We start from the raw sequence: 26,836 nt of genomic DNA, 5'->3' as shown, positions 1-26,836 counted from the left end.
TTTTGCTTTGATAACTCACACAGGGCCCAGTGATATCTTCCTGGCACTTACCATTTTACATGAAGATTTGGAAATAAAATGCAAGTTGGCAGCACACTTAAAAAGAATATTTTTTTATGAAATTAAACATGGATATATTATGAGGTAAAATTCAATTTTGAAATGTGCTTATAAGGTAAAGAAATTGCACTTGTATTTCCAAATAATGGCTGATAGATTAGGTCTGAATTTGCAATGCCCCCTACCCTGGTTTTTGATGTTCACTCTTTTTCCCTCTGAGAAAATTTCAGCAGAAATTTTCAAAAAGCTCCATCGCAAAGTACCTTTCAGGTTTGTTCATGGTTGAGCCAGATATAACCACTACACTGACTGAGTTATTAATATATACCATTATTTCTATAGCTTAAATAAAAAGATTTAGTTTAGCCCTGGCCAGTTTGGCTCAGCGGTTAGAGCGTCGGCCTGCGGTCCGGAGAGACCCGGGTTCGGTTCCCGCTAAGGGCATGTACTTTGGTTGCAGTTTGTCCCAGGCCCTGGTTGGTCGTGCGGGTGGCAGCCACTCGATGTGTCCCTTCACATCGATGTTTCTCTCTCTCTCCCTCCCACTCTATCTGTACGAAAAATGGAAAAATATCCTCGGGTGAGGATAAAAAAAAACAACAACAAACAAATAAAAAGATTTAGTTTAATCAAACTATTGAGTGTTTCACATTTTAACGTGCCTCATTTTAAAAATAAATGCATTACCAGCTGCTTGGGAATTTAATAATTTATGTTTCTGTTTTCTATTTATACAGCAGTCAAGTCTTGAGCTGTGTATTTTGATTGTAAAACATTGTGTTAACATCTTACAAATACATCTTCTACTTATAGAGAAGTGATGTGTGAGTTTTTAAGGGGATAAAATATATGCAAAACTAAATCTTTTCGACGACCCCTGAAATTTCTCATTGAAATGCTGTTAAATTTTTTATAGCTATAAACAACTAGTTAAAATTTGGAAACCAAAAAAATTGTGGTGGCATTGCTTCCTTTGCTCATTGAAGAAAACCACACTTTCTATAAACACGCAGGATAAGTGAGGTCAATGAGGCCTGCAATTTTGATGGGCTTTGAATGTTCCAGTGTTCCTCAAGATTCACATCCAGTAAAAGTCTGCTATTAAATCTGTAACATTAATATTCCTAAGAATTTCCCTGCGTGGTTTGGCTCAGCAGTTAGAGTGTCGACCCACGGACCAGAGAGTCGTGGGTTTGATTCCGGTCAAGGGCATGTATCTTGGTTGCAGTTTGTTCCTGGCCCTGGTCAGGATCGTATGGGAGGCAACCAGTCCATGTGTCTCTCTCGCATCTATGTTTTGCTCTCTCTCCCCCCTCCCTCCCACTCTATCTGATGATAAATGGAAAAATATTGTCACGTGAGGATTAAAAAAAAGATTCCTAAGAATTTATGAAACACACAATCACAATAAATTGGAGTATTTTTCTGAATAAATATGAAAATCTTTGCACTACTTTTTCATTGTATATATACAATATGTTATAGCATCCTATTTCATTTCTTTGACTCCAAATTCCTATAAATTTGAATTGAAATTTGTATTCCTCCATTTACTAGCTGAGACATATTATTTAACATCCTTGAGTATTACTTGCTTCATCTTTAAAATGCAGATCAGAAGCTCACACACGCCTCATAGAACTGCTATGAGAATTAAGTGAGATAGTAACGCAAAGCCTGCGCACAGTGTCTGGCATGTTACACGTGCTCAATACATGATGGCAACGATGATGGGGGTGGTCGAGGTTTTATAGATTGGTTGGGTCATCCTAACTGATGGGTTTTATCTATGCTTAATAAATTTTTTACTCCACTCCATTTTTAAAAGAAATGCAGACAGGTTTACCATGAAGTTAATGAAGCTTAACTTTTAGAGATTCTCACTTACACGGGCCTCTTTCCAATTAATATGCACTTCCTTAAGCAATGTCTTCATTCAGTTTTATATTCCTTTCTTAGAAAGGGCCCCACACATTTTATAATATTTAGACCTGGATCCATGCCTGCCTGCTGTGCTAACATACTTTTAGAAAAACATAAAACAATTTTATTTATCCAACAAATAGGTAGATATACATCCATTAGAAATTATGTTCATACAGCCCTGGTAGCTGAGTTGGTTAGAACATCATCCCCATACACCAAGGTTGCGGTTTTGATCCCTGATCAGGGCACATACAAGAATCGAACAATGGTCGGGCTGGTGTGGCTCAGTGGATTGAGCATCGTCCCATGGACTGAGAAGTCCTGGTTTGATTCCGGTCAGGGCACATGCCCAGGTTGTGAGCTCAATCCCCAGTAGGGGAAGCAGCTGATGGAAAGTTCTCTCTCACACCGATGTTTTTATCTCTTTCTCTCCCCCTCTGTCTAAAAACTCAATGAAACATATATTTTTTAAAAAAGATTCAACCAATGAATACATGGATGGGTAGAACAACAAATCAATGTCTCTTTCTCTCTCTCACAAAAATCAATAAATAAACAAATTAAAAATACAAACAATGATATGCATACAATAAGCATGTTTAATAGAAAACAGCTATTATTCATTAGTAAATGGACTGTATCAATTATGTGTAAATACTTATACTTTATAGAATATGTGTAGCTTTTAAACAACTTCTCAAAAGTTGCCCTTGACTAAGAAATTGGAATGAACAAAATATTAAATAAGAATAGGCTCTGAGAGTAATTAGGAAATATTTCAAAGGAGAATGAAGATGAGTTTCACTGTCTATAGCCCTGGCTGGACCTCCTTAATATTTACAGGTGCTTTATGCCCAGGTTTGCTGTGAAGTCTATTCTTATTAATTTGTAGGTTTGCCTATATTGTTTTGAGAAGTTTTAAAGAGAACACACACACACACAGTCTTTAGATTTGCAAAAATTACAGAAATATCATTTCATAGTGTATATTATTTATATGATGAGAAATTTCCTGAAATTTAAGCTGTAGAGCTATGAACTCTAGCACAAAAGACACATTCTTCAATATGCTATAAAAACAGCCTGTAAACAACAGGTGTTCTTCTCTGTCAGAACAGTTCATATGTCCAGGTGAATGAAATGCCCCTTTTCTTGCATTTTATAATTATTTTCATCAAGAGCAAATAAAAACTTTTACAAATTTTCTGCCATAATTTGTACAATCTTCTTAAATAATAGTCTATTTTAAAATATAAAATAAAGTCCACGCTTTATTATATGTCTAAACTTTTTGAGTGCTTTTCTTTACATATCCTTTGAAACACTTCTCCCCAAATAGTGCCACCTTTTACATAATTTCATCCATCCACTAGCAGTGTTCTTATGCCCTTGTTCTCTACTGAAGACAAAAGACAAAAACTATAGGCCCATCAATCAAAAACAACGCAGTCAGCACCAAGTCCAATAATGAAAGTCATGATTTCATAAATCATCTCCCACAAGTTGGGGTCATCTTTAAAGAAAAAAATCTTATCAGGTGCAGCTGAATATTCTCACGGTCTTTCATTCTCCAGTCTTTAACGAAAACAAAAGAACGGCTGACAGAATAAAAATGTGTAACCTTTCTTAACTAAAAAAAAAAAAAAAAAAAATGCCCTATGTCCTTGAAATATATTGAAGTCGAGATATTTTTCCCTCAAAAGGTCTAGCCATTCTTTTTTTTTTTTTTAACAATCTGGCAATGAGATCATTTTTTTTTTTTTTTAAATCTTACTCTCTTTTCAGATATGTGTGTTTAATTCAATTAAATGGAGATTAAATTTAAGAACTCCTTTTCAAAAAGCTATTTCCTGGCAGTGACAAGCAGTAGTAACTGCAAAGGAGTTTTGACATCGCAGTTTTGTTTTAGCTGAATCAACAACTCTTGGGTAAATTTTGTTCTGTGACCCTGTGACCACATTCACATATTAGGAAGTAAAATAAGCAGCTGGAAATCACTAGGTAGATTTAGACTGAACGGAGATTTATCTCTTCGGAAAAATGGACTCTATATTTGCAAAGCTGGTTAAATAGCTCTGGGTGAAATCAAGTTTGATTCGGCATGCACAGTACTGTATACTTAATCAAAGTTCTCACATTTATTCTGCTGTGACATCGCTGCCTCGCATGCCCCAAGTCCCTAATGGGATTCAATAAAACCTATTTTTTGGACTTTAATTAGCCACACTTATTGGGACATTCACCTTGTTCAAAGACCTAGACCTGGTTTGTATAATATAAAATTCATTTAGTAGGGGGATTGAGACATGGTGCAGGGACACGTTCTTATATGAAGACAGACAATGGCAATGTGCCTAAAGAATAAATCGTTTGAGTTTAAAAGTTAATGAATGGGAAAATGAAGCAGATACAGAAAGAAGAGAGGCATGCAAAATGGGTTGCTGAGTGTAGGTGGGAAATGCCCTGGCAACATTTGCATTAAATTTTTTAAAGCGTATTATATAGAATTCAGAAATTCAATGCAGAAAGAATTTATTCTTCAGGTGTGTTTTGTGGCTGACATGAGAAAGCCAGTTGATGTAGCAAGCCTCCATTGTCTTATTTAGTAAGCATTCTGGAAACCTCTATTCAGAAAAGATTGCTATTTACAGGCATTTTGAATTCGTACCAATTTTCTGCCTGCTACATAATGTAAAAGCAATGAATGGCTACACTGCTTCGTTCATACTCTCAACTATATATGATTATCTGGTCCACTGGTCTACTGTAGTGTATTTCTGAAATGAATTGAAGATAAACCCATAATAGTCCATTTCATACAGAGACATCTGTCTCATTTTAAATCCAGGGCCCAAATATCTACTTATTTCTATTCTGGTTTATAAGTACAGTGTTTTTATCACCATAAAGCTATATTAGCTCCTCGATTATACCTGAAATTCTGCAGGTGTCGTGAGATAGCTCCCAGTCTCACTCCTGTGACTTAGCGATCCCAATGTACAATAAATAGCACAGTTAGTGAATAAAGGGCAGAAGACACAGAAAGGATTTGTGAAGAATTTTCCTCTAGGTACGGCATTGTGTCCAGTTTTATATAAATTCATGTATTTATATGTGTTACCAAGGTACTCATAGTAAACTTGCTTTGATCAAATAGACACAACATATCATATTTGAAGAAGAAATCAAAATAGGGTTGACGTTTGAACAGTTCAATATTGTCATTCAAACCATTACAAAGAGTTACTAATACGTTTAGTAACTGTATTTTAATAACTTCAGCTAATCATATTTGTTGTTAAAATATTCCTAAAATAATCTGATTTTTAAAGAAAAGTTACAAAAGGATAAATGCATGATACTGTCTAGGTAAATTTAAAATAAAATAGTAGTTATCAGATACTGTTTGGGAAATACATAACTATGTAGAAAAATCCTAAAACCATGCGTACAAATGATAAGCCTGAGTGGAAGGAGAGAGAATATTGTATCTGTAATGTTTTATTTCTTTCATAAAAGTTAAGCAACCAGAAGCAAACAGAGAAAAATGTTCATATCTGCTAAGTCCAGATAGGGAATACACAGGACTTTCATTTTTCTCTATATTATAAATAATTTATCATTAAAAAATAAAAACATTAACAAAAACACATGAGGAATAAAATTAACAGAACATTATGGATCAAGTGGAAGCATTCTATACAAGTTTTGCACAAATGTAAATGTGTTGCCTGTTAGTTTCTATAAGAATACAAAATCAGGATTAAAAAAGAGACTACTTTTCTGTGTGTAGAGGAATTAATTCATATAAATTAAACCTATAGTGTGTCTTATTACCATTGATTTAGCCTTAAATCAGTTACACTTTTGAGAAACTGAATTGTTTTTTGTGTTTCCATACAAAGAACAATGATTACTACATTTACAATTTTACAATGGAACATATTCTTCCCACGTCCAATCATTTTGTTCTTGTTAAAAAATATTTCTTTCAGAATTTCTTCTGAACATAATTTGAAAGACTGTTTTTTTCTAAAAAAAATATTGTCCCAAATAACATGACTTTCCTTATTAACCCTCATCAATCTAAAAATAGTGTAATAATTGAATGCAATTTTTCTCAATACAGTTCAATAGACAAAGTAGGTGTTAGCTTTACAAAGCAAACATTTTAGAGGATACATATGGTATCTAATAGATACAATTGGCAAAAATATTAAAACAAAGACATGTATACAGTAGTTTAAGATGGTTTAGTGTTACTAGTCCTTCAAGTGAAGCCAAGAGAATTACTGAACACCACTGATTCTATTAATAATAATCCTAGAAGATGCGCTTCTCTTTTTTGTTATTCCTTAGTGCTCTGTATAACCCAAATATCCAGAATGGTATTATAAGCCTTTGATATTTGCATTCTAATATTGATTAATTAAAAAAATATTTTAACATATGTGCAAAATGACAAAAGTTCTTTTAAAACATGCTTATGAAGATAGTGAGACATTATAGCATGGCTAATTATATCTCTATATTTTTTGTGAGCAATTCAGTATTTTGAATAAGGGATCCAGTTATTGTTTAGAAACCCGTCTTTAGCCATTTGGCTACACACCTAAAAGTACGTAAAAAATAATGATAAAGTGACAAGCTGCCACCTTCCTCAAATTATACACACACATGTCTGCTCTGTGTGTGTATTTATTATTGTATCTGCCCAGGACAAGGTCACATTTATCTTCCTCATCAAAGCCTTTTGCAACTACCTCCTTACATAGGAATCTTTCTTCCCTTAAACTCTGAAGGCATCTGTAGTCAGAGTCCCATGGTTTAGAATGCAGTCAAATAGCCTTTTCTCTGAGCCAGCCATGCCCATTTGCTTAGTATTGCCTACGGCTGCTTTCCTGATGCACTGGCAGGAATAAGTAGCTGCCACAGAAGTCTTATGTGTCCAGCAAAGCCTAAAACATTTGCCATCTAGACTTGTACAAGAAAAGTTTTTCAGCCCCTGGTAAACCCTATATATTACAGAATAGGATGCAGAAAATACAGAATAGGACACAGAAACTATGATTTAGCTGTTTATTTCCAGTGTCCACAAATTTCAGTAGGTTTATTTTTTTCTAACTAAAATGGAATATACCTGAAATTATAAATATACTTTTTTTAAATATATTTTGAGTAGGACCTCAAGTACCTCACCTGGCTCAGGGGACATATTGAACACTTGATACCTAATTGATTTATTAAATCATTGTAGAGCAGGAAATCCAATTATAACATGAACCACATTTTCTCTAAGCTTGATCCCTTTATCTAGTGAGATCACCTGAGCACTATGTATCCTAGCTGCATGACTGTGGAATTAAAGATAGCTTTGAGGACCTTTGACAATAATTATGCTTTTAGCTTTTGGAACGAAACAGTCATTCTTAGAAGTCTTTGTAATTTTAAAAAAATCCATTAAGGACAATATCCACTGTGTTCTTTAAAGATCGTTATAAAAGTTCATGTGAAACACCTCCCAGGATTCAATATTGAAGTGTGTGTTTTCTAATGAACTCTTCTGTGTCCCTGTATTAGGCAATGACACCTACAACCCATTGCCTTCCCTTTAAAAACTTGCCTTCAGAAAACCCAGAGCTAATATTAAAGCTCAATTTTAGTAGCTAATCTTAAATTTCCCTTCTTGTCATGTACTCTCTATTTTAAACTCCACACTTCCAAAACATAATTCTTTTTTTCTTCCTTTTAATAATTTTACAACTTAAAAAAAATTTTTTCTCCACAACAAAATCATTAGAAGTAGGCATGACAAAAAAAAAAAAAAAAAGAGGGATGAATGCATGAATAAATAAATGAACAAATAAATAATGGAATCCATTATTCTCAACAAGATACATTGGTATAGTCTAAGCCAATACCACTTTCCTATAGCATAAAAGCAAGGCACAATAGAGAAATACTTTAAAGAACTTCAGTAATAAATTTAGAAACAGTAGCTGATGCCTGACCTTACTTTGGGACCCCTACCCCCCTCCCCAAACAAACACCAGAATTAAACATTAATCTAACTGAATATTATCTAATTTTAAAATCTAATGTGATATTAAATATTAACTAAATATTATAAAAGTGTACTTTTATATGTGTCAAACTGGAGCTTTGAGCAGAATTAAAATGGTACACATTAGGTGATTCAGAACTTATACAGTTTATTTACCATCTATGGCTGAGAAGTCAGTCACCTCAAGGCAGGTATTTGCTCTGTGAGGAGACCAACAGAGAAGATTGCCAATTGTATCAACTTAGGAGGAATTTGAATTTACTTTGAATGTCAGTGGGTTGGTGGAGGAGAAAACAATGTTTGTCTTGCCATACTACAGAATTCGTGGTGTACACAGCTGTTGATAGGAGGGGCAAGGGAATTCAAGGGGAGGCCAATCCATTTTTAGAAGGAATTTTCAAACTTTTTGGATAGGAGGGACCACAACTTGAACCCATAACTTAAAACTGGGGCAAACTGCCTTCTCAGAACAATAAACTGAGCCAACAAGGGCCCAAGGGTCCTCGGAGCAACCAAATCTCTGACGCGAAACCACTTTAAATAAAGAAAATCTTGTCTGGTGCCCCAGACATAACATAACATTTTCTCGGGGCTCGTGGAAAATGATCTGTCTCTGAAGTCTCGTGTTTGCGTCTGGAAGCTCTGAGGGCCCAGCCTCGCGGGGGTAAGTAACCCCAAGGGTGGGAAAGCTGACTGAGCGGTGAGCTCTGTGAACTTGGATGGGCGACTTCTGTCCTCAGTGCTCTGGTCTCTTCTTCTGAAAAAAGCTGTGACAATAGTGCATTCTTGTCAGGGCCTGCAAGGGTTAAATAAACTAACATCTGTAAATCCCTAAAAAAAAAAACAGGTACTTAGTAAATCCTACGTGAAAGATTGCTTGTTATGACAGCCAATCAGTATGTTTGATTATATCTATCGAGGTAGATTCACCATTAACTGGGTTATGTACATCACTGGTGATAAATTGGGCAAAAGTTTTGTGATGATTAAACTGACCATCAACAGAGACAGAGTCAGAAGGACATATTATAATTTCAGACTTGTTTCTAATTAGCAATATGCCCTTTGCTAAACCACTTAGAGCCTCTGAGTCTTAATTTCCAAATCTAAAAAGTTAAAAAAAAACATTACTTATCTGGAGAATCCCAACGGTCCTTTTGACCCTAGACGTTATTAGTCTGTGAATCCTCTTCATGTGTGAGTATCATATATCGTCAGACCTTTCCAAGCATCATGAGAGAAACAGACAAAACACAAGCCAGTTCCCTTCCCCACAGCAGGTTGATCCTGAGATGACTGAAGAGCCTTTAATCCACATTTGCACAGCACAATGACATCCTCGATTATATAAACTGTATTACATCTTTTTACGGTTTTGCCGGCCATAGCGGCTCTGGGCCACTAGAAAATCTTCAGCAAGGCCAGGGTGACTAGTATTTACAGATTCTGGGCTCTTTTTGGAGCGATCAGTGGCAGTCCTATTAAAACAGAATCCAGCTCGGCTAGTGTGGCTCAGTGGTTGAGCGTCGACCCATGCACCAAGAGGTTACCGGTTCAATTCCTGGTCAGGGCACTTGCCCAGGTTGTGGGCCCGATCCCCAGTGGGGGCATGCAGGAAGTGGCCAATCAATGTTCTCTCTCATCGATGTTTCCATCTCTCTCTCCTCCTTTCCTCTCTCTCTAAAATCAATAAAGAAAAATGATTAAAAAAACAAACAAAACACCAGAATCCTCACTTTCATATTTTACTGACAAGGGATTACACTAAATAAAACTTTTATGCCCTGGCCGGTTTGGCTCAGCGGTTGGAGCCGCGGCCTGTGGACCAGAGCGTCCCGAGTTCAGTTCCTGCTAGGGGCACATACCAAAAAAAAAAAGAACAAACAAAAAAACGTTCATGATTGGCACATGTTTCCTATTACTTAAATTGCCCTTTCCTGTCAAAGCAGCAATCCAAATAGGTTCATGACAAAGATGCAAGGAGGCTTTGTCCCCTCCTGACTATTTGGGATGATGGAAGGAGCACTGTGACCCTCACAGTCAGTGCGCTTCAAGATGTTTGTAACTTTAGTTCTCTTTATGTCCTTATCCTCAACACTACTTACTTTAAAAAATATTTTTTTTCTTCATTGATTTTAGAGAGAGAGGAAGGGAGAGGGAGAGAGAGATAAAAACATCAATGAGAGAGAACATCAACCGGCCGCCTCCTGCATGCCCCTCACTGGGGATTGGGCCCACAACCTGCACATGTGTCCTGACGGGGAATTGAACCGGCGACCTCTTGGTGCATGAGTCAATGCTCAACCACTGAGCCACGCTGGCTGGACTCAACACTACTTTTAGCATCTTTCTCCTTTAACTTCTTAAACTGGTAAGTACCAAGTAATAAAATATCAGTGACAACAGACTTCCCTGAATCTGTATGAAATATATACAAAATTATTTTTTTTCCCTCTCTCTATTTAATTTGGAATTTATAATTGTCCTGAATTTCCTTAGGTCTTCTTTTCTGTTACTAAAAAATAAAAGGAGTAATCGGAACACGAGCTCCATACACTTCATTGTTTTCATAAACACTGCGTGGGAGACAATACCAAGTCAGAAACGGCCAGGTGGCGCCTCGCGCACTTTGCCTGCAGTGGTCATGCAGATCACCCTGTGGGTACAAAGCCACATAAAATCCCGTGATGCACAGCAGTCTGCCTGGGACCAGTCAAGCTTACTTTAATGCTCGTTGCCTTTAGAATTGATCTACCAGGTATCCGATTATTTAGCCAGTCTTGTCCCATGGCAGAATCTTCAAACCCTATGCATCTGCAGGATGAATTCCTAGCGATGGATCTGACTCTTTGGGGCTAATAAAATCCGCAACAGAAAGCACTATGAACCATAAATGGGATATGTGTCTCACAGTAATTGAACCATATGATGTCTTGTACTTAGGCATCCTATGTCTTAATTCATACCTAGTTTTAAAAGGGCCTGTTTCCATGACATCGGGAAACCCTTGTCTTCCAGGATGGAGGGGAATGAAATGTTTCATGATTAATGACACTATCTAAATACTGGCACAAGCCGGCAAGCTCTTGCAAAGGAGGCGTGTCTGACTGCATTCTGCCCAGCACAACAGCTCATTAAGCAATATTTTCCCCATTAATGTTTAGTATTAAACACTGAATGAAAGACTAAATATCATACGGAAAAACAAATTGAAAACAGCACAGTGGGGTTTAGGGGCCGCCGCCAACAGCCTCCCCTTCATTTGGAAGACAGCTCGCATACCTATTCCAAAGATTAATGAGCAATCAGTTCCAAATTAAACCAAGACCTGCATCGCAATCTTTTTTTTTTTTTTTCCCTCCATTGAAAGCGTGGCTATGAGTTACACTAACTGAGATAAAACACAGTGTTAGCCTTTCCATGTGTTGTCTAATGTGGTTAGGAACATGAAAGATTGTTTCTGAAACATTTCCTTCACATTTTTTCATCATTTATTTTCCTGCGCAATTTGAAAGGAAATGGGCCATGATGAGGTCGGTGGTTTCTGCCGCGTGATGTAGAACCTCGCTCTCTGTCAGTCACTCAGAAACAGTCTCCTCTTTGAAGATGAAATAAGAAAACTGTTTTTATGAGCATCAGAGATTCTATCATAGGTGGCTAACACAGAATTCCAATTTTGTAAAAACTGTCAAAAGAAACTACCTTTCAGTAGGAGCATTGATATTGTTACCATGAGTGAAAATAGGGCAGAGCCCAGTGTATGGCTAAGGCCTCGGGACCCTGATAACATAGTGGTAGGTGTTATGGTCAGACAGTTTTATATACAGAGAGGCATGGTTTAACCCACAATGTGACTGAATCCTAAGAATGCAAAACTGGTCCAAGAAAAATTAACTGGTGAAGTTTACCTTAAGAAACAATTCACCAAATAAACTCATTGTTTAGGGATTCTTAAATCCAGGTCTCTCTGACGTTAGGACATCTGTGAAACAAAACTTGCACGGATGTGTGTGAACACACGTACATACTAATACATCACTTTGTTGGTGTGCACCTATGTACATTTTTCTGGGACAGATTCTGTAGTTTATTCTGAAAGAGAATTTTGAAAGCAAACCTTTAAAAACTACTGCATTAAGGCAATGTTTCTAGATATTCACTGTACTTTAAAAATACCTTAGAAAAGTTTTAAAAATGCCAACACCGGAAACCCTTCCAAAACCGAACTGAATCAGAATATCAAGGGGTAGGGAAAGGCATGGACCTTTTCTTTAAACACCTCAAACCTTAAAGTAGTATTACCAGGAACCAGAGGCACACAGATAATATATACTATTGACATACGAAAAATAGAAATCTGATGTAAACTCAAGTGGCCAGAGCGGATTTTCTGAAAGAGGTTAAGACATCAAACTGAGAACGGAGTAGCTTTTAGAATTAAGAAAGTAGATCGAGTGACTTCCAAATTGATTAAGAATGCCGATCTCACAATTATTTAGAAGCAAAGCCATCATATTATCTATGTATATATGTAGGAGATTGAATGGGTCCTCAAAAAGATATGTTCAAGTCCAAATCCCTGGAATAGTAAATGTAATAACATTTGGGCAGGGGGGAATAGAAGTCTTTGAAAGTGTACTTAAGTCAAGGATCTAGAGATGAGATTACTCTGAATTTTTCAGGTGGGCCCTATATCCAGCGACAGGTGTCCTTAGAAAGGACACACAGGAGATCACACAGAAGGAAGAGGAGGGAGCAGTGACTGTGCAGCCAAAAGCCAAGGGGTATGTAACTCTCAACAGAAACTGGATAATTCAAACAAGATCTCCCCTAAAACCTCTAGAGGGAGAGCAGCCCTGCCAGGACTTTGATTTTGTACCTCTGCCTACAAAGGTAAGAAAGAAGAGTTTCTGTTTCTGTAGATCACCAAGCTTACAATAATTTGTTACAATGCACTAGTAAAAAATCATATTCTTATTTAGCTGTTAGTAGATAGCATAATAACAACCTCAATTTAGTTGGGTTGAAACTGTAGTCTCAGAAGAGAGTGTACTGTGTTCCTCTTACTTGTAGGGTGTTTCTTGAAAATGACCTTAAGGTAAGAGTGGTTTTAGGTGAAGTCACAGCAATCTTTCAAGGAAGAAATCAGCATTCTTGAAAGTTAGCTCATTCTCATTTGCTTTCCCGCTATTCTTTTCTTTAAAAAAGTTTTTTTCTTTATTGATTTGAGAGAGAGAGGAAGGAGAGAGAGATAGAAACATTGATGAGAGAGAACATCGATCAGCCACCTCCTGCTTGCCCCATAACCTGGGCATGTGCCCTGACAGGGAATCAAACTGGCGACCTCTTGGCGCATGGGTCAGTGCTCAACCACTGAGCCACACCAACTGGGCACACCACTGCTTTTCTATGAAATGCCCTGTGTGCCTCCTCCATCTTCAGTGCTTACCTTACCATTAAATATCACTTGCTCTATGGAAGTATATAGAAAGACTTAGTTAATCCTCAGAGAAACCTTATAATATAAGCACTATGATCGTGACTACCTGACAAATAGGAGTGGAACAACCGAGTTTGAGTACTTGCCCAAAGGTAAAGTCAATAAAGGGAGTTGATATGAGAAAAATAAAAAGCTCAGTGGTGATACTGTTGCGGAAAATGACAATAATTCAATGTGTTTCAATAACATGCAGTGTGTCTTCAAAGAGCATAGGTCCCACCCCAAACTAGAATTCTGATGTGCTTAACGCGTCTATAAGAAGAACACTGTCTGCTCAGACCTCCGCACAGGGTGCATGCAGACAGCTCTGTAAGAGTCAAGGGATTGATTCAGGAAAGAGTTAAGTGAGGGGTGAGAAAAGATTAAACAAGGATGCTTTTTGTTGTTGTTGTTATTTATTATTATTATTACCATCACCACTTAGAAGATGAGCAGATCAAGTAATAGGATCTATAGAATGACTCTCAGAGCTTGGATTTCTCTATTGACACAGAAGTAAAGAAAATGTATTGTGGAAGGGGAGCTTCCTTTTGGTTTTTAGAAATACAAACTTTTAAAATATTCTCAAGCAGAAAATAATTTACATAGCAGAACAGACAGAAAGTTTCAAATTTTATTATATGATTTGGGTTCAGATTTCCCTGCTGAAACCTCCATTGATAAGCAGATAATCAAGGTCAGAATGGCCCATTATGAACTGATGCTAAATACTGATTAATGGGCTTGATCATCCAGACCTCAGGTGGAAAAGTGAGGGAAAGAAGATGAATAAATACTGGGAACGGCTTTAATGAGCTCATGTTGTTTTTGTCAAGATGAGCTTTCAAAATCTTTTATCACTATCTAATTAGAGGAATGATTCCATTAAAATAACATAGATTAAACGTAATAAATATATTTTGAAAGTATTTTATGTATGATAAATCTTCATAGTTATATAAGCATATAAAATGGTTATAAATTACCATTGAAATATGAATTCCATTTGTCTCAGATTGTTTTCTTTATTACTCTTCCTTCTGTGGCTGCCTCGATTCTGCCATGGAAGACTGGCACTTTAGGTTTGCGAATTTTGTGCATCTTGAACTTTTATTAATAATTCCAGAAGAAGCAATCGGTATTCTTTTGGTTCAAGAGTTTCTAAAGAGGTCCTACTGGTGTGGCTTAGTGGTTGAGTGTCGACCCATGTACCAGGAGGTCACCAGTTCCGTTCCTGGTCAGGGCACATGCCCAGGTTGTGGGCCAGATCTCCAGTGGGGGGCATGCAGGAGGCGGCCAATTGATGTTCTCTCTCATCGATGTTTCTATCTCTCTCTCCCTCTCCCTTCCCTTCTTTCTAAAATCAATAAAGAAAAAAACAAAACAAAAAGACATTTCTAAAGAGGATACAGGTAAATCTGACAAACTTCAAGACCTGATAAGAACTCCTTTTTCAGCCAAAGAGAAGTATTAATGGTAACATTATAATTTGGCCTTGCAGAGTGACATGGAGAAATCTGGGAACGCAGAGCTATTAAGAGGAATATGATGCTAAGTGAAATGAGCCAGTCAGAGAGACAAGTACCATATCATTTCAGTCATATGTGAAATTTAGTGAACACACTGAACTAACAAGCAAAATAGAGACAGACTCAGAGACAGAGAGCAGACCCATGGCTCTGGTGTGGGGGGTGTTAGGGGTGTTGTTGGGGGAGTGTTGGGGGTGGGGGGTAGTTGAGCCAAAAAGGAAAAGAAAGGGAAAGAACTCATGGACACAGACAATAGTGTGGTGATTTTGGAAGGTGGAGGATGAGTGGAGGTGGAGGAGGGTTATGGGGGGATAAATGGTGACAGAAAAAAATAAACGGATTTTAAAATAAAATTAAAAAGGGTAACCTAAAGGCAGGGGAACAGAGCTGAAAATGATACCTTATCCTGTCCCTGCAAACGCTGAGCACTGCAAAAGGCCCCAAATGGATCCACACGCTTAGAAGCTTTCTAGTAAAAGAGACACCAGCCAATATGTTACATTTATACGGATACATGTTGAGGAATCAAAATGCAGAGAATATTCATTCTTAAAATAGGGAACATTATTCTTAAACCAACATATGTCGATGCCTCCAGTGTCTTGAAAAAAAAAAAATGCCATCTTTTGCTCCTGTTTTAATATAGCTGGCAATTTTTGGAGGAAATCTCCATTAAAAATACTGTGAGAAGTGTGTGTGTGTGTGTGCACTTGCGTGCCTCCAGAGAAAAAACAAAGCATTTCACAGGTTAGCGTCCCTCGTCCTGTGTGGTTCTCACCTCCGCTGTGTGCTCCTTGGTGTCTCAGCGCTGTGTCTAGTCCCCTCTCTCTCAGTCCCCTTCTCCATAATGGCATTGTCGATCTTCCTGGCTCCCCTTAACCCCTCGTGTCCCCCCATCTCCCTCCACCTCTAAAAAGGCCACATCAATTCTTGGAAGAAGACATCTCATCAGTAGACCCCCCCCATTGGCCACGCCTTTACATTCCTCCCTAATTCCTCACTGATTCTATCTGCTTTCATGTGTTTAAAATTCACGTTCGCTGGCCTCCTGCCACGTTCTAGTCTCTCCGTGTGTATTCTGCATCCAGTTTCCTCTCCCTTTCCCGGGAACCAAACGCTATCGATGGTGCCTCCTTTATTCGGTCTTCAGTGCTTTCTTCTTTTCAGCCTCTCCCTGATCCGCACTTACGTATGTCCAAATCTTTTCCATTTTAAATCAAAGGAAACAAACATTGTTCTTGTTAGCCCACCCGCTCCACTTGCTGTTTGAAGTCAAATTTCTTGAACCACATCCTACTTTGAATGTCTGACTCTTGATCACCCATTTAGACTTTAGACTGCTATAGTGTAGCCTCGGTCCACCAATATACTCGGCTGCATTAAGGGTATCTGCATTTGCACTCTCCAAAGACACTTCAAAATCAGCGCATCCAAAATGAAAGTTTGCATCTTCTCTCAAACTCCCAGCTGTTACTCGCTGCAAAAGCTAAGACCATGCACGTTGTTCTTGCCTGAGCTACTTCCCCCAACTGACACAATTTAATTCTGATGTTAGCTTCTAAATAGTGTTTAAATCCTTCCATTTATCTCAATCTCCACTTCACAGATCTTTCCTTTCCAAGAACTTCCTTATAATATTTAATTGGACATCAGTCCGATTCCCCCAGTAGAAGGGGCTGGGACAATGTTATTCCTTGTATAGTCTCTGGGCTGAGCAACAGGCGTCGGCATAATTGTTGCTCAATAAAAATAAATAATAGTTGTCACTGTGAAGCCACCTCTCTATTTCTATCAAGAAGGGGGCAAAAGCTTCCACTAATGAGACTCTTCCTGTTCCAAGTGCTTCGGAGAAGAAGAAAGAATGCTATTTGTTTTAATTATGGACTGAATGAGCACAAAGAAAGAACTCCTGAGGTCTGAGTTACAAATGCTGTGTAAAGTAACCGTGACTCTGGGGTGCTGATAAAAGATAAAAATAAGAGTCCTGTCTTGTGCAAATATTTTGATTAACAATTTTGTCAGAATGAAGATTCCTCAAAGAGGAAAGTTGGTATAGCTCCAAGTTCAGAAATGTTGCTGAGCTAAAATGCCTAAAAATCACGAGTCTTGAAGTCTAAGTATTTTTTTAACTTATGCAATACTTTGAACCCCCCCCACCCCGACACACACACACACACACACACAGTGGGTAGCACTTCACAGTGCCTCCTAAGTCACCAGTTTTTGTTAATTTGCCATAATTTGTCCTTTCATTTTATGAGTACTTAGAAAGAGATCAGTTCTCACTGCTTTGGGAGTTAATATACAAGACACTTTGATACCCTGGTTTTGCTCATCTGAATATCTGGAACAAATATCTGAAACAAAATAAAGTCAAATTTCACACAAATGAAAGCTCAAAACAGACTGACAACATCCTCAACAAGAGTCTCAAAGTGATGGAAAGAGGTGTTAGGATTATTTTTAACAAAATATCTGTAAATAAGAGAATTTGGAAGATAGGTCGTAGGCTTATTGGAGTGATTAATTGTAAGTTATATAGAGGTCTCATCACTATGTTGTACACCTGAAATGAATATAATATTGTATCTCAACTGTAATTGAAAAAAAAAAATTTAAAAATTGAATCTGTCCTTTGGATTACTTATAAATGGTAAACATACACAATTACCTTCGGCGCAAGCCAAATTTGTGTAATAGTACTGTGAGCATATTACTGAATTCACACAGCTGCCGAAGTGGGAGATAAACCATTCCATGCGTGGTGGAGCAATGTGAGCAGGTAGCCCATGCTGTGGCAACGCGATCTGAATACGAATGTTCTTGGGATTTCCTCTTTCCTAGGCCAGCTTTGTTTTGGGGACACAAAATCTAACACTAACCCCCCACAAAACTTTCAGAACACATTATCAGTCTTACTTACTTACACTCTTTGGGGAAATATTTGATTAAGTAAAACTCATATTTTTTCTTTTTGTTCATTTTCCATTTTTTAATCACTCTCAACTATTGTGAGCGTCAGGGTGAAATATGGCTGGCCACCTCATTTTATTCAAGCAGTTACAAAAAGAATTTCAGACATTGTCATCTTATTTTTTTTTTAATTAAGAGATAAAGTACTCTTTTTGGATTCAGCACTTTGTATGTTAGATATAAATTTGTCCTACTACTTTGGCCTACAGATGATTGGTTTCTCTTCTGCTTTCATCTCTGCCTCTGTCTTTTAATTTCTAGCAAACAGGTGTTCATATTGAGGTGCTAGGTGGAGATAGTTCTGATACTCCAGCGAAGTAAATTCCATCTTATGGGTTTTTCATTTTATGGACTGGATAATATGTTTTGTGCTGATGAGGTTCCTTACAGTAGAAACTGCATGAGGAAAGCTGTTTGCCTTTTTACATTTTCATTTAGTTATTTAACATAGTTTAATTGATTTTTAGAAAGAGAGGAAGGGAGAGGGAGAGAGAGAGAGCAACATCAATGAGAGAGACACATCGATTGGCTGCCTCCTGCACTCCCCCTGGACATAGAGCCAGCAACCCAGGCATGTGCCCTGGCTGGGAATCAAACTGGCGACCTCTTGGTCCATGGGTTGATTTTCAACCACTGGACCACACAGGCTTGGCCCTTTTTACATTTTTAAGCATATCTTGGCATAGTAGCCCAAAATGTGTAAGGAAGTTAAAGGTAAAAGAAAATATAAAGTAATTAATCATTTATTAGAGAGAAACTACCAAAGACGCTACTTATGCATACATCAATCAAACGTACTGAGACACTCATATGTGTCCCTAAACAAACACTACAAGGAATTAAACCACAGTAGTTCTGTTGGTGAGTTATGATGCCATAGTCTAAAGAAAAAAATGAGTGAAGATATTATTATGAAAAAAAGCCTAAATTACACAAAAAGTAAATAACATATTGTTAAAGTAAAGAGTGATAACCCTGAAAGGATCCCTCATTCCCCCACTTTTTTTTTTTCTTCCTGCAATTTCACCATCTCTCAGATGTCTAGAATTAGAAATATAAAAACAGGAATGGCAGAAGAAAGCAAAGGCTGGTCGTTTTGGAACTAGCTTTATAATTTCTGAAAAATCTATCCCTGCTTTGTTATCTTGGGCAATAAAAACTCTCAGCAGTTTGCTTCACAGGGGAGTTTTCCATTTATGACTTGGCATCCCTCCTCGGTGATGGAGGTCACTCAATTATCCTCTCTTCGGATGCCCGCCCCATAGAAGGAAACTACTCTACTGAGGAAGGTCTAGTGTGAGTGCAATTGTACAAACAGAAACAAAGTACTGGCATCTCCTCAAATGTGTTTTCGCAAGCAACTAAAGTGTAATTTTCCGCTGTACAGTATCAACTACTAAACTGCACCTAAAATGTGAGTACCCAGTCAAAAGGAAACAATCTTTCTTCATTCTGAGCCATACCTTTCGTGTTGCACTGCAGAATATCATTTATTTAAGTCAGAGTAAGCTATCCATAGACAGGGAGAATCCATTTAGAAAAGTATTACATTAGCAAAGCCACTGCTAGCAAAAATTCTCCTAAAAGGCTAGGCGAAAGTATAGCAATAGTCTCCTTTGCCCTAATTTAAACAGTGAGAGTACACTGATTCACAGTTTACAAGACCTGGGAAAACTCTAATCGAGAATTAAAACATGTTTTTCCTGAGTTTGCCCTGACTGATGTGCCATCCCCTACCGACTTGCATAAAACTTGCAAGCTTGGATTTTAAACTTGACCTTCCATTACTCAATTAATTGTCAAGGCAGTGGCAAATTCATCTAGAAAACCAGTTAAACACTGAGTGGCACCCTCCTCACACTCTTTGGCAGTCTTATGGGGATTGATTGCATCCATGGTGAAACAGAATATCTCCTTTAATCTCCTCTAACTTCTGTTGACCTATCTCTGCCATGGCTTCCCACATATATAATAAATCAAGGGCATTTTACATGAAAAATGAACTAATTACTTAGTAAATCCAATGGCTAATTGCACTGAGAGGCTTCTGGGAAATATGGGACAAATGAGTGTCAGATTTCAAAAAGCAAAACAGAAGTTGAAGTTAAAAACTCTCCAATACTGACAGGTGAGAAAGGGCTTGAAATGAACCGTTTCCTCAGACACAGCCTGGTTCTCTACTTAAGGGAATCGGGAAATTCTAGTGATACACCCAGTCTTTGCGCCAATAATAGTACTGACAGCTGAGAAAATGGAACCTATTGCACTAAAGTGAACTATTTTGGGGGGGAAATAAGTGTGTGTGTTTTTATTACTATTTGTATAGAGATTTTTGAGCAACAAAAAGGTTTGTATCTCTTTTTCTTTTTGTTTGCACATCAGTAGAGTCATATTTGTTCCAGAAACTAATAACTACACTGTTGAGATGTAATGAAATCTGATTGTCTCTAGAATATTGAATACAACCATATTGGAACTGAATACTATGCAATCTCTTTTTATTACAAAAGTCTGTTTTAAAGTTCTTTTTTCTGTTTGCAGAAGTGTCTGATTGATCAATCTGATTATTTTATTTCTTTCATCTTATATCTCTTTTATAAGGTAGCTAGTATATTTCTATGACATAAAATATGATATATACTACAATTATAGAACAAAGATATAAAGCAAAAGACTCCTCATGCAGATCAATACTACATAAACACAAGATAATACCGCAGGCTAGAAAGGAATTATATCAGCATACTGTGAAAAAAATCAAAATAAAGGACTGTACTTGTTTAAGGGGAAAAAAATTTCCTTTTCCAGGAACTTAATGATTCACAACATTTATGATGAGTAACCATCATGACTATAAACATAATACAGTCACACAAGTCATCATGAACACATACATACGCAAACACATATCTCCCTGCGTATGTAGTTGACTTATACTGATATTTTGCATTGTTAATCGCCATTATGGCATTTAATAAGCAACAACTTTCTGCTTACAATTTTACATGTAAGCGCAGGTTTTAATTTTAATTTCTTTTCAAGCTTCTCTTACTTCTTTCTAATATAGTCTAGGGATTTAAAGGTCTTTTGTCTATGGAAAGAAACTATTAATACTGTCAGAGCATAATAAGATATGTGTTTGTGACAAGGATTCCCAGTGGCCAACCTTTCAGACTTCATTATTTTTAGACAGTGTGGGCTTATCTCCTGAAATCATCTCAAACGAGATGAAAACTTAATGCTGACTTAGTAACATTTTACTTCCCTCTCACTACTGTGCTTGGAGTATTAGATACCTATTCATTGAAGTAGCCATATCTTTATTTGGGGGATTCTTATCTATGTGCCGACTATTAAGTGTCTTTGTGACACTTTTAAAAAATGTCAATTATGGCATTAACAAGGAAAAGAAAAAAAGTCTCCCATTCCCCATCCATCTCGGATCACAACAGGTACAAACTAAATACTATTTAGAAATTAGGTCAATCATCAGTATTCTTTAATAATGCCTTTTTCCATGGGCCTGCTGAACCAAGTGTTACCAGAGTAATAAACTGGTTATTAACAGGAAAGGAGAGAAGGGAAGACCAGATAAGCAGGCATGCCATTTATACAGCTGTCAGGAAGCTGCCCTTAACACTTTCCAGGTCTGTTCCCCACTGTGTGGGGGAAGGGCCTAGACCAAGGTAGTTTAGATGCATGCCCAGTAAGGTCTGATTGACAGGGGAGGGATCTCCCTATCTTGGGAGGAGCCTAACTGTCCATCACACCTGGGAGCCTGTCAGTGGCCAGAATAGGCGTGGCCACTCCAAGCAGACAATCTTCAATGTTTAATCTCCTGGACAAGGGAGCTCTTCTCTCTCTCCTCACTGCTGCCCAGATCCCTGCTGGCGGCTCCTATGCCCTGCCCTGACCACGTGGCCCATGGCCATGTGGGACCCCATAATGGACTGATGGACTACATCTGGACTAATCTTAATCTGGACGCAGCTGCACCATTTTGGCTTTATTTCTATCCTTACTGAACTGACAACGGCCCCTCTTCCAGGACCAGGCTGAGGGACATGGGACATTACAACCCAAGAAATCTAGTTCCACACCAATCAAAGCCATCCTGTGGGAGCTTCCGATGATGATTATTCCTACTATACCGCAAGAGTCTCCTGCCCACGAGTGTTGGAGGGATCTGGCCCCTTTATCCCGCTGGCAACAGACTGAAAACATAAAAATAAGGTTAATATCACCAACACACCTTTTCCCTCTCTTTGCCAGCAAATAAGTTGACAGTGAGGAAATAACATGTTTTACCCAGTTAAATGGCACAGCTAAACCCTTTGCTGATGTCAGCTGCATTATCATTCCGAAGACTTGCTCCCGGGAGTACACTGTCTTCTGAAATACTTCACTATTCCTTTTCTCCTTTGAGAGGCTTGCACACCTTCATGTGAAACGTCCTGACTTCTATCACTATTTTCTCCTTTTTCCTCAGGCCAGCCCTGATGCTTGATGTTAAAAAGAGTCTGTGATTTTTTTTGGATTATTTTTTAAATCCTCCATTGTTTTCCCTCATGCTTATTATCATGACAGTACTGGTGTGACTTTAAAACATAAAAGGATTTTAGAAAATAACTTTAAATGAGTTAAAAAGTGTTGGAGTTAAAAACAAAATCTCTGTTTCATTATGGACTTTTTTGTATGTCGCGGCTTCCTTTTGTCCCCTGCCTTTGATCCCCTTTGTTCTCTGCTTCCTGGGTAATATTGATTCTATCAGACTCAGGTGGCGATAACACTCTGCTCTGAAGAATGAGAACTTGCTGATAACAGATAGCTACCCTTTGCATTTGTTTTGAGACTGGGAGGATGCTGCATGTGTTTCAATCAATTACAATAAAACAACAATCTTTATCTCCATTGAATCTCAAAGGACTGCTAGATGTATTCATTAAAAGTTATATATGAAAAACTGATTAGAAATCATTGTTTCCAATCTGTCAGTGAAAAGCAGTTACCAACAATAAGATATGATGTTAAAATGAGAGGATAGTATATTATGAACTTCTCCAGAAGCAATCTTCTTGTTATGGTATGAATCTTTTTCATGCACGGGAGATTCTTTGCTGTCGAGAATTTGCACTTCATGAGGAAGAAAACCCTCATTTAAATTATAACAACTTTTCTAAGAAACATTGATTACTTTTTGAGATTTGTTTGGGGTAGTGGTCCATTCCCTACGTCTGTAAAATGTAAGATCATTCCTAGAGAAAGAAGGAAACGTTTGAGGTTTTAAATAATATTCACTTTAAAATTGTGTTTATAAATTCTAATTAATGAAGCATGAAAACAAACATGTAATTTGTTAAATTTCAAGTTATATTTTCATCATTTGTTATTAATGAAAGATAACAAAAAATAAACCTAGAGACAGACTACATGCTCTCAGTAACTCTAGTTCTCTGAATTATAGTTTCTTCCCTCGTCAAATAAGGAAAATGCCTATATATCTCTAACTGTTCTGTTTCTTTCATCCTAAGGTATCTTATTTGTATTTACTTATTAATCTGGATATCCTTAAATCAAATTTCTGTTTATTTATTTATTTTTAAATATATATATTTTTATTGATTTTTGAGAGAGAAGAAGGGAGAGGAAGAGACAGATAGAAACATCAAGAAAAGAGCACTGGCCGGTTTGGCTAAGCAGTTAAAGCGTCGGCCTGCGGACCAGAGAGTCCTGGGTTCAGTTCCCACTAAGGGCATGGACCTGGGTTGCAGTTTGTCCCCAGACCTGGTTGGGGTTGTGTGGGTGGCAGCCAGTTGATGTATCTCTCTGACACTGATATTTCTCTCTCTCTCTTCCTCCCTCTCTACCTGAAGATAAATGCAAAAAAAAAGGTCCTCGGGTAAGGATAAAAAAAAGAAACATCGAGGAGAGAGAACACTGACTGGCCGCCTCCTGCATGTCCCCCACTAGGGATCAGACCCACAACCTGGGCAAGTAGCCTGACAAGGAATCAAACCCATGACCTGTTGGTGCATGGGTCGACGCTCAACCACTGAGCCACACCAGCTGGCAAAAATTTCTATGGTTAAACATACCCTGTAAGTCAGTTAGCATAAAAATTGTCCAAATAAGTTTTGAAAAGATTTACAAATAGACCAGTGAGTTTTAATATTTAAGAAATTATAAGTGAGTTGTGAGTGGAGAAGCGAACTTAAGTGTTTGTTTTTTTTAAATTAATTCCTAGCAATTAATTGTAACGTTATTTCCTGTTCTGAATATATATATATAAATGTTTGATTGATTTCATTTTCGAATGGCTCACGTTCATATCAATGTAGCCATTCTCCTTGATTTTCACTTTTCTTCCTATTATTAGTGCTTGGCTATGACAGCATTTTTGGCAGAGTCATATACTGTTTGAAACTAAGTGACGATATGAGAACTAGCTATAGTTTTAAAAAGTGATTTAACCAAGGATACGATGTAGTGGCTTCAAGATATGTATAACTCAAAGTACTGATGGGTTATCATCTGGTCAGAGCGACCATCCTGGGGCAGGGAGCGGGCTGAGGAAACCACGGTGTGCTCAGGTACTTGTGCAGCACGGCAGTCTGCGCTGGGATTCGGGGCCTCTGGACTGCGGTTATTTCTGCCAGAGGCATGGAACCAAGGCCTCGCTGGAAGCCATGGAGAAAGGGCACCAGCTGTTTGCAGATAATTGTGGCTATGTTCCAGACTGTTAATCTATTCCTCTTTAGGATTTTAACTCACTTTCTATTTTCTCATATTGAACCATTCAACCTTTTTTCACATCTCGCATGGCTTATACTTTTTTTAACCAAATATTGAAGATGTGTAAAAATAAATAGCATGCAATACTAACTGGATATGCAATTATAAATGAAGGATCAAATTCCCTTTGCTTTAAGTATAATAATTATTTTGAGAATAGAATTTTAAAAAATTATTTCTCCCTGCTCAGATTCTTTTTTTAGCTAGATCCTTAGCTAGTCAGTTAATTTCAGTTTTACTAGCCGATGTAGTGATTGAAATCAGCCGAATAATAGGATATGAAAGTTGTCTGAAATGTATTGTTCAAAGAAAATACAAAGGACTTGTCAACAATATGAGTGAACTTGATTCCTTTTATATCTATATCTATATCCATTTATAAATGTTAAAAATATACACAAGACTAAAACCTGACAGAGGAAATTATAAAAAAATGTACTTTCTATACTTACATATTTATAATAGTTAACTTTTCCTTTTTTATTTCTTCCAAAAAAAACTTGGTGTTTTTTTTTTGTAATAAAAGTTTTTAATGAGTTTATGAAAACTGTGAGAATAAAATGAATATCTGCGGTGGTTTGAAGATTTAGTTGAACATGAATTATAAGGTAGCCACTTAATTGAATTAAGTTATAAACTATTTTCTTCTTTTTTTTTTTTTTCCTCACCCGAGGACACTTTTCCATTTTTTGTTCAGATGGAGCAGGAGGGAGAGAGAGGAACAGAGAGAGAGAGAAACATCGACGTGAAGGGACACATCGAGTGGCTGCCACCCGCACGACCAACCAGGGCCGGGGACAAACTGCAACCGAGGTACGCGCCCTTAGCGGGAACCGAACCCGGGTCTCTCGGGACCGCAGGCCGACGCTCTAACCGCTGAGCCAAACCGGCCAGGGCAGTTATAAACTATTTTCTAAGTTGTGATAAAATATATTATGCTTTAAAACGTTTCTATATGGAGGTCTGAAAGTGCAATGTAGACCTCTAAATTGTATGTAGAGTTCAGGCAGTTGAGCAGCTAGAAAGAAATGAAAAACAGAGTAATATAAAGAGTATGGGCTTACAAACTGAAAGAAATATTACAATTAAAATAACAGTAAAAATACTAAATCAGTAAAAATACTGATTATAAACTATATAATCATTTAGTAATTTTGTTTTCATTTACCACTAACAGGCAAAATCGTATCTCCTAAAAAAGAGTTTAAGTACAATTCTTTCCCTTTTGATGAGTGAACACTATTTTTGATCAATGTTCCCTAAAAATGGTTAAGAAACTGAAAAGAAGGCCACGATACATAGAAAGGATCCATGTGCTCTTTAGTTTTAATATCTCTATTTTGTTCATTTGTAAAAATGCTGGGATTGATATTGTTGTCATCAATCTAGTTATTAATAACAAGAAAGGAGCAAAGAAAGGTCAGACATTATAAGCATGTCATTCGGGCGGCTTCGCCAGGAGGCTGCAGCTTTAGTATCCAGGGAGCCACCAGTGCATTCCCGGGAGGTGGCTGGGGGAAGAGACTGGACGGGACGGAAACAGACGCGTGCCCAGTCAAGTTGGGATGACGTGGGAAGGTACTTGCCTACCAGTCACACCTGGGAACAGGCCATTGGCCAGAATGGGTGTGGCCACTGCAAGGACAGGACATTTGGGATATTGAACTCCCTAAACCAAAGCGTTCACTCGGCTGGTTCTCTTGTGCTCTTGGTTGACTCCAGGCTTTCGAGGAGTTTGCCCACGCGGCCCAGGGCCATTCGGATCCCACAAGCAATGGACCAATGGGCTGCAACTTGCCTGATGCCGAACTAGACCCAGCTGCAACATGGAACAGAAACTCTGGACACCCGTTTTAAATTATGATGTGCCAGAATTTCATACCAAACTTGATTGACTCAGAATGTAACAGGTAAAAAACTACCCTTGACTGTCTACAAAGCAGGTATTATAATTGCCAGTAGATCCTAGACTCAGATCTCAGAAACTCTCTTCTCTTAGTTTTATCTAATTAA

General features: G+C 37.7%; 1 protein-coding gene across 1 annotated transcript in view; it reads right to left on the bottom strand.

Annotated features, from left to right (window-relative positions):
* The window catches only part of PCDH9 (protocadherin 9), an 894,020-nt gene that overhangs the window by 198,496 nt on the left and 668,688 nt on the right, over positions 1-26,836 (bottom strand). The window lies entirely within an intron of this gene.

The sequence above is a fragment of the Molossus molossus genome, unplaced genomic scaffold (assembly GCF_014108415.1).
Source record: "Molossus molossus isolate mMolMol1 unplaced genomic scaffold, mMolMol1.p scaffold_m16_p_9, whole genome shotgun sequence".
Taxonomy (NCBI): domain Eukaryota; kingdom Metazoa; phylum Chordata; class Mammalia; order Chiroptera; family Molossidae; genus Molossus; species Molossus molossus.
This window is presented reverse-complemented; position numbering and strand designations above follow the sequence as displayed.